Source organism: Lichenostomus cassidix, chromosome 7, assembly GCF_008360975.1.
Source record: "Lichenostomus cassidix isolate B80296 chromosome 7, HeHo_3.0, whole genome shotgun sequence".
NCBI lineage: Eukaryota > Metazoa > Chordata > Aves > Passeriformes > Meliphagidae > Lichenostomus > Lichenostomus cassidix.
The window spans coordinates 32916866-32931940 of record NC_139488.1 but is presented as its reverse complement, the minus strand read 5'-3'; the positions used below and the strand labels follow the sequence as shown (position 1 = coordinate 32931940).

Genomic DNA, 15075 nt, shown 5'->3' with positions numbered 1-15075 from the left:
GGTGGAAAGCTCCAGGAGGTGATGGTGGAAAGCTCCAGGAGATGCTGGTGGAAAGCTCCAGGAGATGCTGGTGGAAAGCTCCAGGAGATGCTGGTGGCTCCTCTGTGCAAAGTCCTGACTGCATTCAGCTCAGCTGGGTCTGCACATTGACACAGAGACTGGCAGGGCATCATCTTGGGGGTTTTTAGCTATCCTCTCTGCTGATCATGCAGGCACATGCTGGGATTCTTGGGATTGTCCTGTTCAGGGCCAGGAGCTGGACTCAAAGGATCCTTGTGGGCTCCTTCCCACACAGAATGTTCAATGATTCCATGTTTATTTCTCTCTATGTGTCACCTATTTCCAGAGGCAGGTGAGCCAGGACAGAGAACTGCAGTCCTGTTTTTCTCCCCACGCTTTTTGGGCATTTTTCACCCCAAAGGCCATGGAGAAGCTCTGAGTGTCTCTTTAGAGTAATATTTTTTCCCTTTGGCAATGTCAGAGGCGATGAGGGTTGGAGGATTCCCCCACACTTGTGGTGTAAATGAGTTATTAGTGGTTGTAGGAAGAAAATTGCTCTCAGTAGAGGGGAAAACACCAAACCCCAACAGATATTTTCAGGCGCAAAACTTTTACCACAGAAACAGAGTCATCATTCTTCCAGCTATGTTTTAATGGAAGATATTTCCTCCCTTCCTGAAAACCTCATCTCTCTTCTATCCCAGGTATTACAATGCTAATGTCATAACATTAGCAGGAAAAGATAAATATCCACACATCTGCACACCATTCCCTGATACCATCAGGGACTATGATTTTTTTTTTTTTACTTGGATATATAAAAACAAGATGCTCAAGTTATAAATACCAGTTTTGAGGCAAAAAATTTATCTCCCCACCACTCTCCAGCGAGGGTTTGTAACACCACTTTATGTTTGGTTTTGGCTGCACTGTTGCACTGTACAGGCTGCTGGAATTTTTCAGTGGCAAAATGGGAGGAATTCAGTGAACATGTGGGAGAAAAAGCCTGTCTAGGCTCGTCAAGATTGTCACTTAGGAAAAAAGCCTAGGAGAAATACAGGTTGCATTTAGCACTATGCTAGCACTGACTTGGAACCTTTTTTATTATTAAATTCATGGCGTTCACAGTGCTCAAAAGTGAGTGCAAAATGTGCCTGACTCCTCTAATGGGTTTTGGAATCAGAAAAATATGTAAATGCCTGAAGATATTTCCAGTGATGTTGTCATCATCCATCTGCATTACATTTTTGCTTCAAACTAGAAGATTCCTTCACGATAAATAGGATGCTTAAAAGGAAGGCTTCTATTGCCTCTTTTATTGATTATTAATGAAATCACAGTGCTCTCAGTCTGTTACAGCTGCAGCCCTAAAATAAGGCTTGGCAGTGATAATTGCTTCTCTTAAATCATGGATATATTAAGAAAGGGAGCTTTTCTCGAATAGTTTATGATTTGTGAAAACTGTTTAATAATCATTGCCTGATTTGCTGGGGATTTGGAGAAATACTTGAAGCTCCTTAGGAGAAACCAGCATATTTCATGTTTTTTTCAATTTCCAGGCATTGGGTCAGGAGGAAGAGCTGGAAAAACCCAACAGATAATGATAAAAAATATGACAACACTGAAGCCTCTCAATAAGAGAACAGTACAGAAAGCCATAGTCTGGCTTAGTATCTAAGAAAGCAGAAAGTGTTTAGAAAAAAGTTTTTATTGGTTTGCAAAGACAGGTGATGTGTCAAATAGCAGCTAAATGTTCCAGCTGGAACATGAAGGCATCAAGAATTGCATGCCCAGGTTGTGAGAGCAGAGCAGCCACTGGGGATCTGCACTGGACCAGGAGTGTGTCCTTAGGGACATGAGGCCAAAATATCTCTTGTGCCTGAGCATCTTAACCTGATGTCACAGAGAAAGCTGGATGTGTTTATAAAGGTGCAGAATAACTTCATGCAAAGGTACAGGAATTATGCTTTACATAGTAAACCATTTTCAGTAAAAATTTTAGAGTTGGTCAAAGCTGAATTTTCAATTAGATCTTGTTAGATCATTGAAAATAATGAAAACAAGGACTGCTGGAGGAAGCATTTTTGCTCACCTGGCACCACACACCAAGAGACACCACCTCTGCCAGGCACTGGCTGATAAAAATCCCCATTCCTTTAATTTTGTTCATTTGCACAGTGTTTCCATGGAATTGCCATGCCAGCAGGATCAGGTCATCCCTAGTTAATATGCTACAACACGTGCAGGTTGGGTTATAATTTTTCCTGAGCTCCATGGCTGTGTGTCCTTTGTGTGGGCAGAAATTACTGAGCATTGTAAAAGTTTCTGTTTTATTCTTTTATGCAGGACATTCCTTGAGCTACACCTTTAAGTTTCTGAAGGGTTGAAAAGGAGCCAAAATGCTGTTTCAGGTCAGTTCATTCTTATTTGAACAAAGACAGACTTCCAGCTCCAAGCATCTCTGCTTAAATTCAGTTCTCACAAAGGCTTTGCATGGAGTGATCGCCAAAGCAGGTATTGTCTCTTTTTAAGTATCTTTGTAGGGATATTTCTTTCTAGTTTTGGCAAGGAAATTGCTCAAGGATTGCCAGATAATGACTGCATAAAGAATTTTGACTCTGCAGTCAGTTGAAGGAAGATTAAAAAGACACAAAATATAATTTGTAGACCTATCATTTTAAAAAGTTTTGTAATTTTGATTGCAGCAAAACAAAAACACCTGAAAATAAGGACATCAGAAGAGAATATAATTTGGGGTCTGTTAAGAAATATATGTAAGTTTTCACCTTTAAGCAGGCAGATGGATTTGCAGTAAGAAATTTTTCTATAAAACATCTCTCAGTAGTAAATGTTCTTAGCATTTGAGGAATTAAGAATTTAGAACGTTTCAAAGAAGCATTAATTTGTATTTAAGTTATTCAAGCCCACACAAAAAATTCTAGAAATGAGACTTTTTCCTGAAAATGGGGATAAGGAAAGAGCTGTGGATGTGCCAGTTTGGAAGTTTGCTCTTCTCCTGCTGCTGGAGCAGGAAAAGCACCTGGTGGCAAAGCTGTGGGGGGTGAGAAGACACTGAGAAAAGAGCAGGGTAAATGAGGAGCTGGGAAAGAACACCTGCTTTGTGTGGCATGGATTGAGCCTGATTTTTCATGATGCACAGGGAAATAATGAAGTATGTGAATCAGAGGCTCCCTCCACCCTGCAACTTTACATCTGCTCTTCTCTGAGACAGCAACATCATCATTAGCTTACTCAGCCAGGGGTAGGAGCATCTCCCACACAGAGATATTTGGATTTTATACTCATGAGGATATGAAGCAGGTTTTGGGTTGGGTTGTTTGTTTTATTCTTTTTTTGAACCGTTTTCTTGAAAGTTTCCCACCCAGGAGACCAAGCCTGTCAAGTGAAGAATGATTTTACAGATCCATTTTGCATCCAAACCCAATGGAAATGCCCTGTTTCCTCTTCATTTAGCAAGTAGAAACAAAATCAAAACAAACAAAAAAAAACATTCCCCAAAGCCATAACTAGTTATTTTTCTGCCTTTGACTTCCAGATGAAGAGCTCTACCTGCGTGTCTCCTGCCAGCTCTCACAGGCAACATCTTCATCTCCTCCCACCTCCAGAGGGTAGCTACCCAAGCCAGGGTTTTGTCTCTTCATTTTTTTCTTGTCCTCTCTTTTCCCTCACTTTATCACTAATGCTGGATGCTCTAATCCCCCTCTGAGCTCCCTCAGTCTCTTTCTGTCGGAATTGTTCTGGTGAACCTCCAGGGTGAAGAGGGAGGGGTAAGGAGGAAATGTTGGTGTTTAATCCCACCTTCAAGGGCACAGAAAAAGAGCTTACCCCCTTGTTCTCACCTTTAAAGGCCACCTGGGGCTTGTCTACATAATTGTGAGCCTTTCCAGAAATGGGTAGAATTTCACGTATAAAGTGTTAAAAAATTTTGTCTTTGCTGTGTTTGCCCAGTCTCTTATAACTTGGAGTTTTTTTGGCTGCTATCGCATGTAGTATTCCAAGAGTGTCATGTTGCAATATTTGTTTTGCATATGTAATGCATATAATGCCTTTTTAATGGAATTTTTACAGAGATATGCAGAGTTTAATATGCTTATAGATAATCACAGTCTCCTGGTATGTTTGCTAAAGATTGCTATCATTTAATTTAAGTGCATAGGGTTCTTTTTCTGAAGAAAAACAAGATTTTCTAATTGATAAAAAGCATATATACATCCATGTATTCCCTATATTTTACATTATCTTTCAGAATAGTCTTCAAACTCCTGTTGTTATCACAATCAAATATAAGAAAGTGCCACAGATGCTGTCTGAGTCACACAGGCTGTGATTAAATAAGTACTAAGTTAGTCAGCTTTCCAGCTCTTCTAAACTACAGTTCTGTGAGAACCAAATCTTTCAGGTTCCGTCTAAAATGTCAGGACTTAAAAGTTAGAATGAGTTTTTGTCAGAGCAAAGTTAATGCTTCATCTTTTCTAGGTTATTAAGTTTTAGCCTTCCACCACCCGTAGGAGCAGCGGTAGGTACACAGAGAGGGCAATTGACTGTCTCAAAAGGTTAACTGCCTTCTGGCTGGAAATGAGCACAATTACTCACCAAAAAGCAAATGACTAAAACCCTCATCTGAGGAGTTCTCAAATGCACCCAGAATAGACATGTTGGGCTGGCGAAGGATGGAATTCATAGAAAGAAATTTAAAAAAAGAGAAAAATCTCGAGAAAGAAAAGATTAAAGTGATTCATGGTAGTGTTCCAAAACAAATGTAGGTGATTTGGGAGTTTGGAAGAGAACACACCATTTATTGTTCTTCCTGAACTTGGTTGCCTTGAAGTTGTATTAATTTGTTCAGCTGCGTGGTGGAAGGCAGGGGAATGAGAGGAGGACACAGGTCACTGCGTGGGTCAGCTCATCCTTGTTTCCAGTGTTGTGAGGAGAGATTATTGACCAAATTGAGCAGAGCATTAGATATTGTTCATTTCAGGCCGAGCCTGGCTCTGTTAAAACCACTGAAAGGTTTGCTGCCCACTTCCATGAAAGCAGTACCAAGACACAAATCCGTGGGACTGCGTGGGAGAGAGAGAAGGGAAGTGAGAACAATTTAAAATACCTACGAGATAGAAACACCATAATTTGGACAAAAAAGGCTGTTTAATTCAACCTAAGGTGGTCAGTCTTGCATCATTCTCAAGTTATGATATTTTTACCATTTGGTCATTATTTTTGATTGTGTGATGTGTAGAAATTTCCAGTGCTTTTAGATGCAGCTGATGGCAGTCGGAGGGGTTGCACTGCAGGTACCTCATGTCACATAATGCTGAGCACTCTCAAAAATTCACCTCCCAGAGGCCCCAGGCTGGACATTCAAAATCAGCAAACTGTTTTGACCTCCATCTGTTGGTGCTTCAGTTTCCCACAATAAAACTAGCAGGTTCCTACCCTGTCCTTGTGGTGTCAAAGTAGAGATCAAGAGCACAAAACCAGGGAAATAATGATTATGATTTAAAAGTCAGCAGGGAATCTGTCAGGTCAGTCCTCAGCCCCATGTTCAAACAGTGCTGGTAAATGTGATACAGCCACACAATTAACAGTGGGGCTGAGATGAAACATTGATGAGCTGTGCTCATTAAAGGTTGATCCGTGCACCAAACGAGTCGAGGGTCCCACGGAAGTAATGGCAAGTCTTGCTGTAATTACAGATCTCATCAATACAGTGCACAAGAGAGAGAGAAAAAGAAGGTTGCCCAGACAACCCAGCTTATGAATGCTTGACTTTGCAATATTAATGACAAACGGTAGTAAATTATTAACATTTCTATATTGTGTGTGGTAGGTACGAAATGTAGCAGAAAGCTGATCTAACCTCTCTGTCAGGTACAGTTTGGCAAGACAGGCTGAGCTCAGCAGCTGAGATGTGCAAGGAGCACTGAGCCAGGCTGCCCCAGGACCCTAAACTGCCTCAGCTCTTACCAGGCCCTTCGTTTTCAAACAAAACTCTCTACTTTTAGTGCTGTTTTCTCAAGCAACAAGTGTCTGCAGGTGTCATATCCATGGACTTCTGTTGAATTTGATTGAATTCACTTGTTTAGGCATAAACCATGGCAGGTAGCTCTGGTATAGACCAACTGCAGGTCCCTTTCCCTGAGATATCCACAGATTATTCTGTCCACCAGAGGCAACTGGGGAATCTTCTGGGCAGAAGTTGCAGCACATATGGAGAGAAGTCTTTATATCTTCCGGCTTTTAACAATAAAAAAAAGTTATGACTCTTTGCTATCTTTTTCCCTTTTATGTTTGACTGATCTTAACTGACCCACAGTATTTAATACGAAATTGAAGCTTTTTTTCTACAGCTTTTCTGAGCAGATGTCTTGTTGTTGCCTAAACTCGTTAACAGCTCCATCTGTTTCACAGTCTTCATTTCCCAACATCATAAGGTATTCAGGAATAATAAAAGGTCATTTAGGCCTCGCAGCTTTGTTCTCTTTATCTCTGAAAGTTTTGTACCCAGCCATCTCTCATTCTGTCTGGTCTCTTGGGCAATATATTTTAATAAGCCTCAAATGCAGAACTTAATTATCTGGAACTGAAAACCCAAGCTCCTAAGCATCCTTTCCCCCCTCTTCTTCAGGCAGCCTCAAAAATACAGAGAAGTACATAATTTACTTAATTACATTTTGTTTTCTCTTGGCCATTAGGTGAACTTTAGTCATGTGTTTAGAAGCAAATGATTTTATATTTATCTGACCTGTATTAATTACTGCCAAGCATTGCTGCTTGCCCGGCACAGGGCTGTTTTTGTTTTTGTTTTTGTTTTTTTTTTTTTGCTGTGGGATGTGACTGCCCTCTCCTACCAGGGGCTCTGGAGTGGCCAGGGCTGGAACTACCTCTGTGTACAGGGAAAATGCAGAATATAAACCAGGCTGTGATGGACTGGGCTGTGGAGTGATCCAGTTCAGGGTTTCATCCCTGGCTGTGGCTGTCAGCAGATGACTGAGGAAGGGGAGAATACCTGCAGCCTGCCTCTTCTGCTCTCACCCACACACCATCCACATCACTGGCCCCAGAAGTGCTTCTTCCCTCTATTAGTTTAATTGCTCTTGAACCTCTTTATGATTTTTGCACCTGTAACACCCTATAATTATCAGCTCCACAGTTTAATCGTGAATGTGGGGAAAAAAATGCTGCCCTTTGCCTTTTCTTAAATTGCATAAATTAATTTAGTGCACTGTCCCAAACCCTTCTGTGGTGAGAAATAGCAGATAATTGCTCCATATTAACTTTCTCTGTGCTGTTCATAACTTTCCTCTGCGACATCCCACCTCAGCCATCTCTTTCCCAAACAAATTGCACTCCAGACTATTTAATCTCTCCCTACTCGAAGGCTGTACCTAAATCTATATAGAAACAGCAGCCTTTTCCTCTCCAAATGCCTCTCCTAGCACTGCTATGTCTCACATTTAATACCTCCCCACTTGGTTTCTAGTCTGAGTCGTATCAGTTGAATTGTATCAAGTCAACTCTGTGTAAAACATGTAAGAAAAACTGTTCTAAAATCACGCTTTGATGTTACTTCAGAGGTATCTTTAGACTGGAGATCAAACCGAGGCACTAAATAGGGCCCCAGTGTGAATACATACATTTCCATGGAGCAGTACTTAGGTGTCTTTTACAGAGACAGTTCCACAATTCCCGCTTCAGATAAAGCCGAGACACACGAGGTGTGAATGAAACGAGAGCAGGACCCTTGAATTCTGCATTGGTTCTCTTTTTATGGGGAAATGCAGCCTTTTCCTTCAGTCACTGCTCGTTAGCATGGATTAGGAACAGACCTTGCTGTTGCAAGGTCGGGTGAACCAGGATCTGTGTAAGCAGGAGTGAGTCACAGGATTATCCATGGAGAAGGAATGGGGAATGACACCTAAACTGATCTTACAGGAACTAATTTTCTAGGTAAACTTACCAGGATTTGTACTAATTATATCTGAAACATTTGCTTACGCAAGAAGATAATTCAGATTCTGATCATATAAACCAATTGTCCCTTGGCACCCATATTTTAATTTAATGAGGGTTTATACCTCTTTTGCTGCCCACTGAGGAAATGCTCTCAGGCTGTTGCTGTGCTACATTTGATGAGAAACACCACAAGAAATGAGTGTTTGCAAACTAAGCCCAGAAATTGGGTGGGTTTTGTTCGTGTGTGTGGTTAAAGGTTCAGCCCAGGACACCATGGCACAGGGTGTGCTGTGGGAGGTGGAGGGATGGAACTAAAGTTGACGGAAATCCTAACTCAGGGCTTGCTCAGGCTTCATGTTCCTGGTGCATTTATTCAGGTGTAAAGATAATTCAGCCTGAAGATGCACTAGAGGTTAAATCAGGTTACTGAATTCTTACAGCTTTCATGGAATTCTGTGATATATCAGCTGGCCGAGATACCAAAAATATATTTAAAATACAAGGGTAGAGTTTTTCTTTAGATTTGTTTCTTTTAGTCTACAGATGTGTGCTTAAATGTACAAACCAACATCTCCCCAGCCTGCTTTAGAGGAATGATCAGGCTTGCTGTGATTATGTCAAAGTTATGATAAGTAAATTACAAGCTACATGCTACTTTTATTTTTACCAAATAAGAAACCTGCAACTGAATGGTAATTGCCACGTCAACTCCATGTTTGCTGGCTTAAAGGTGGTTAAATAATATGCTGCCTTTTCTTGTAGGTAATAAGAACATGCTGTACAGCATTATTCCCTTCCCTAAATACCTTTCTCATGGGAATCACCAGTGAAAGTTGTACTTTATGGTGCAGGTCTGGCAGGGTAGGACATCAGCCACCAGCGCTAATAGTTCTCTGCCGAGAAAATCACTCCGAAAATGTAAATGGGAGAGAAGATGCATTTCAGATAATCTCAGAAAATGAGGGAGGAATAAACAAGGCAGCTGGGACTCGGTGGCATTTTCTGATTCGTGTAGGTCCTGTTTCCCTCTTGTTCCCAGCATGTGTGCAAACAGTGGCCATGCATTTTGTACTGATTAGCCTGACGGTTTGAAAGATTAGCTTGGTTTGACGTGGAACGGTGGATGCAATTAGGAAAATAGGACCATATGTTATAAGGACCTTAGCTGGATAATGAGAATGGAGGGAGATGAAAAGTGTGTTCCAAAGTCTCAGTGAAGTGATTCGTTTAACAAACAGAGGCTGTCAAATCTCGACTGACTAGACAGAAGGGCTGTTGCATGTGGTTATTACTGCAGAGGATTTGCAGAACATGATGAGCAAATGGCAGATAATTTCACAAAGCAAAGACAAATAAGTTAACAAAGACAAAGTCATCAAGAGTGTGCTTGAACTGAAAACAGCATTGTCATGGGTGCTGGTTCTCTTCAGCTACAGCACTTAGAGTTATAAATAACAACACTTAAGAAGAGCGAAAACCTCCAAGATGAAGGTAATTTATAAATTGTTTGGGAATTGAAGACAAAAGCCTCTGAACTTTGCACACCAATTTTTCTAGTGGGTTAAGTTTTTCTCACTCAAGATGTGTGATCCTGCTTTTCAGACACACCAAGAAGGCTTCTCCCCTTCCCTTCTCTTGACAACAAGTCTTGCAAAGTGCAAAAACTGCCAAGAAACCCAAGAGCAACCTGGTCAAGTAGAGTTAGAAAAACTCATCCTCAGAACCAGTCTGATCTCAAGCATGTTTGCTGTTGTCTTTATCTATGAGATGACTGTATCACCTTGCCATACAGGACCATGCCTGTTCTTTCCCCAAAATCAGGTGGTAGCCATATGGAAGTCCTAGCATGAGATGCAAACCTATGGTCTCACTTTCTGCACTTCTCAGCCACTTTGGGTTGAGCTCCACAACTTTTTCTGGTTTACAGCACTCACAACTGGGTGCTTTCCACCACCCTGTACCTCTGCAGCTGATTGCTCCTGTTTAACCACAAAATTTATTCCCACTTTATTTTTCTTTTCAAATCAACTCCACTACTCAAGGTCATCTTGATTTTTTTCAACTTCTTTGTGTATTCCAACGTGTTTGCAGTTCCCTTCTGCTTCATGTTAGGTGTAAATTTTATAAGTCTGTGCTCTGACCTTCAGTGGTCACTAATAAAATGTGGTTTGGGTGCTTGCAATGAGTTAATTTAACTATTTTTTCTAATATTTTTCTGGTAAGAGAGGTAAAATTGACTGGGTTGTAAGCCTGTGGCTCTTCTTTTGTGTTTTGGTTTGGTTTGGGGTTTTTTTTACCTCCCCAAGGATTTGTGAGATTTTATGTTTTAAGGATCTTTGACACTTTCCAGTCTTCCTTTTCCTCACCCATCTGCAATGCATTTTAGCTGGCAGACGTGAAGTCAGACAGAGCCACCCATCACAAAAGATTATGTTGTAAAACCTTTTCCAAACGCGCACAATAGATTTACAAATGTTTCCCAAAATCTACATGCTTCATTTTTCAAAACAACAACATAAAACTCCGCTGGGAGCAGAGAAACACAAACACTTGAGAGAGCAGATGAAACCCACAGAAAATACTGGTTCTGTTGCAGTATTTACCTGCTTATCTTACCAAAGGTTATCAAACTCTTTAAAGAGACGTTTTCCCTTCTGTGAGTGATTGTATTTCTTTCTCTTGTTATGCTTTCATTCCTTTTACACACAGAGAAGGCAGGAGTTTTTTTCTAATTGTTGCCTAATTAAAAACAAAACCAAAAAAAAATTACCTCTAATAAAATAATGACTCCTACTCGAGGCCATCAGCTCTCCCAGCTCATCATTAATCCCAAGGAAATGAGACAGGCTTGATTGTTATTGCTAAAATATATTGCTAATGTAATTTAGAGCTTCCTAGAAACAGATTTCTTGGCTGTATTCTCATCCTCCTGGTCCACCTAAGAAACTGTGCATGAATTTATCCACGTACAAATTAAAATATTATTGCAATAAACAAATTTTGGGTGTTAGTCAGAAAATTAAGGTAGTGAGGATTTCAATCAGCAATGTAAAATAGCAAATTTTATTTTAACTTATGGTCGGGGCCATAACAAAGGGGTTTTTCCTAAACAGAATGTCTGTCCAGAGGAGGGGGACAAGTTGTGAAAGCACCATGATAAAGTCTTCTGTCTGTGCTATCCCAGCTTCTAGCTGTTTTCTTCATGTGTCCGAGAGTTTGTGAGCAAATCCTGTCCATTTTTTATAATTTTTTAATACTTTTTTCATTACAGAAATTGTAATTGCTAAATCATGGTAATGTGTAGGGTTAAAAAAGAGTAAGCACGTAATGATATTAAGGATAGTTAATTATATAATTAATTGGAACATTTATCCATCATTACTGAAATGCAGAAAAAATTTCATCACAATCAATGAGACTCCTTATGTAAGAATGGCTGTTGACCTCACAGAGTTTGGTCCATGATGAAATAAGAAATAATTAAGAAAAACATACATGTCAACCAATTCAGAAAACTTGTTAATGCTTTAGAGGTAATACAGGCTTCTGAATTTCCCCATTTGCAGAGAAGAGTATGAACAGTGTTCTGGAAAGACAAGAACACCAAAACTTCTTCTTTGTTCTAATGTGAACTCAAGTTCAAATTGAATTATTTGAGACCTCTAGTTTGAAACTCTGTAAGAGAAAAGCAGACAATGCTGTTTCCACTTTCACTTTGAATAGTTTAAACACTCAATGAGTAACTGAGGCTGTAACTTGCTGTACAAATGACAAAAGAGATACAGCAAACCGTGGCATGGATATGTTTTATTTCAGCCTTCTGAGTGATTAGAAGATGCCTGTCTTCTTAGAGCTTTATTTTGTCAAGCTGGAAATAAATCTAAAGAGATAAGAATTGAACAGATGTGTTGTGAAATTGGTAATGTATGAGCTGTACCTCTGGTGCACTCTGTGCCCTTGCTTTCATGACTGTCACCTCTTAAATATATGTGACAGCAATAACCCTGAGTTTGGCCTGTGTTTTGCAGCTGGAAGTGCTGTGCTAGGAACAAGCTTCACAGCTTGGTGGAAGCCCTGACCTCACTGTCAACCACAGTTATGTGCTCAGAGACTTCACCAGCTCTCACTCTGAGACAGAAAAATAAGGTAAATTACTGAAAACCTCTCAAAAGTCCTTGTGGTCTCTGGACTTGAATTCCCAATGCTCTATTGGATTCAAGGACAGGCTGGATGGGAGCAACCCAGGCTAGTGGGAGGTGTCCCTGCACATGGCAGGGGTTGGACTGGCTGACCTTCAAAAGGTCTCTTCCAACCCAAACCATTCCAGGATTCTATAGTTTCTGTTTCTAAGACATTCCCCAGTGTCCTTCTTGCACTGCATCCCAGGCGAGTGCTGAGGTTCTGGTGTGACCCACAGGTGACCAGCAGCAGGACATGACTGTCCCAGACCTTCACACTGTGCAGGTTAACCAGGGCAAAGGTACATCCTCCATCTGCTTAGCTCCAGGAGCTGCACTTTTCTCTCAGCAGTGTGTTCACCCCAACATAATTGCCTCCATAAACAACAGCTCTGTGTCGACAAGGTCCAAGGATTCCCACAAAAATTGGTTTTGCTGTATCCTCGATGCATTTCCTATGCTGCAGTACTTTTATTATTTTCCTTCTCTCCGAAATGATAGCTTTTGGGGTTTTGTGATACATATTTGATGATGCAGGCTGATTAGGTTGAACTCGTGTGGCTGATGTTGCCATGGATGTGCAATGGAGCTGATGCCTCCCCCTGCTCTTCCTCCACAAACAGCAACCATGTTTGACTAGCAGGCCACCAAAAGAGGAGAGGAAAGTGTCATCCAGGATAAACTTCATATTCCAGCAGGAAGATTGTGAGTGTAAGATCACATCACAGCTACCTTATCCTGAATGGAACAGGCTTACTGGTGACTAGCAATCGGGAAATAAGGATAACACTTTGTTTAGTGCAAAAATCCAAGTTGTAATCTAAAGCAAAGCTCAAATTATCATTGCTAAGCTGTCTTAAATAGGTATTTCTTGTATATTTTAGAGAACTAACTTGAAAAGTGTGGCTGTGTCTGTGTTCTCCCAGGCAGCTCACGGGGTGGAGGGCAGGAGGAGCAGCTGTGCTCCCTTGGTGTGAACACCCCTGCAGCAGAATTTCCACTTCACTGCTGCTTTTCATGAGCCCCACTGCAAACTTCTGACCCAAACCACTCTGAAGTTAAAGGAAATTACTCTGTGGGCTTCACTTTACATTGCTGCTGACCCTAGCAAAAAAACAGGAAAGTTTGGCATGGAGGAAGGATGGGTTTTTTTGGTACATTAAAGCATACATCATTATATTTAGTTTATTTATTTTGTTGCTTTAAATATCAAGTTAGGAACTGGTAAGCCATGCTGTCTGCAGGCCTCCAATGAAAACACCTCAGAGAAATTTTGTTTTGATGGACAGAGTAATTGCTGAATGCTTCAGGCTACTGATGTACTCAGCACCTAGACCACGTGTGAGGCAAGGGATCTTTGCACAGCACAGTCCCATTTGTAATTAGGCAGTGACAGGGTATTGTTTCCTGCCTTTCTCCTATGTACAGAGTGATTTCTGCCTCGCTGATGACTGTAAACATCATTCTAAGTACTATTTTATGATCCCTGTAGGAATAACAATGTAAACAGCATAATTATGTTCACCTTTGAGGCATATCTAGAAACTTTGTTCTTCCAGAAGAGTGATAACAGAAATGAGTACTGTTGACAAGGTAAACAGAGAGCCACCACAACCTGCTTGTTAGAGACAGCTAATGCTTGGGGGAACTACATATTCAACACCATAAAATAAATAAATTAAAAAAAGACTGTTATATAGTTATCTTGAGATTTATTCATAAATGTATTACTACACAGGAAACAATATTGAAAGCAATACATTTTGAGATCTTTCTTCTTCCAAAAGAAGCACAAGTAGGTTCTACTAGTAAACCATATTTCTCTAGGTAATTATTATGAGTTCCATAGATCATATGCATATTTGTGTCTATTTTTGCCCACACTTTCACAGCACTGGCAGGGTTCCTCCAGGGTCAATCTGTACTTGAAAGACTCACTATCTTCAAACTTCAGCCTTTCTTTGTTTGAACAGTGTTTAGCAAAGCATCCTGATTTAGACTCCCAGGTTGTTAGCTCTGCACAGTGAGGAAACCTCAGGAATATTTCCTATCTCTTGGACTCTTCGGTGTAACACAATTATATTTTTTTTCCACAGCGGGTATTTTCAAGGGGCTTTGATACTGAAGATAAATATGCAGCTATGCTTAGGAGTTACAGAGCATAATTTAACCATTTATTTTAGATTTACCTACCATAAAACAGTAAGATCTGGGGAGAGTTGGGGGGAAGAAAAATGTCTATAATTCTGAGAAAATCCTCTACAGATTTCTCAGTTTCTGTATGAAGTCTGAACATTTTTGCAGTTCTGTCTGGAGACACTGAAAGGCTCTTGAATCCTCACACACAGCTTTCACTCCATTGCTCACAGTTTTCCTCCTCCGCAGCTCAGAGCTCCTCTGAACAGCAGAGATTGCAAAAGCCACTTCCTCCCTCCTGCAAGTTGATGGTTTGGTTTTTTTGAAGCTGTCCTTTTCTGCTCCAAATTTTGGGAGAAAAGCTAACATCTGTCCTCCTTTTCACACGTGAGTCTGTTCCACCCTGCAAACCCAGGTGCTTTGAAAAACAAGTATTAGATGGACTGGTTTTGCAGCAAAGGATATTGACTGGAGATCCTCATCTCCTCGTGACCCTCCATCTCTGTATTAATTTGGGTTAATTGCACAGGTGGCATGTTCCTGTTGACAGGCCTGAGAATGAATGCTGGGTGCTAAACACACAGAGGCATTGGTGATACACTAGTTTCACAGCACTGTAGACAGTTTCATAACTTAAATTCTACAAATAGATGCACCTGCTTATCTGCAGATGGAGAATATAAAGTGTGTTATTACTGTGAAACTTCTGAATGCAATTTATGTGTTTGCTTTACTCATAAATTATATTCACAGGTTTAGAATAAACATCTCCGGCTCCCCACTGCAG

At 40.6% G+C, this 15075-nt stretch overlaps 1 long non-coding RNA gene across 1 annotated transcript; it reads left to right on the top strand.

The window, feature by feature from the left end:
• The first annotated feature begins 2306 nt into the window (after positions 1–2306).
• LOC146434927 (uncharacterized) lies at positions 2307–3951 on the top strand. Its single transcript, XR_014853312.1, has 2 exons — positions 2307–2514; positions 3557–3951. It is a non-coding gene; the product is annotated as an uncharacterized LOC146434927 (long non-coding RNA).
• The last annotated feature ends 11124 nt before the right edge of the window (positions 3952–15075 follow it).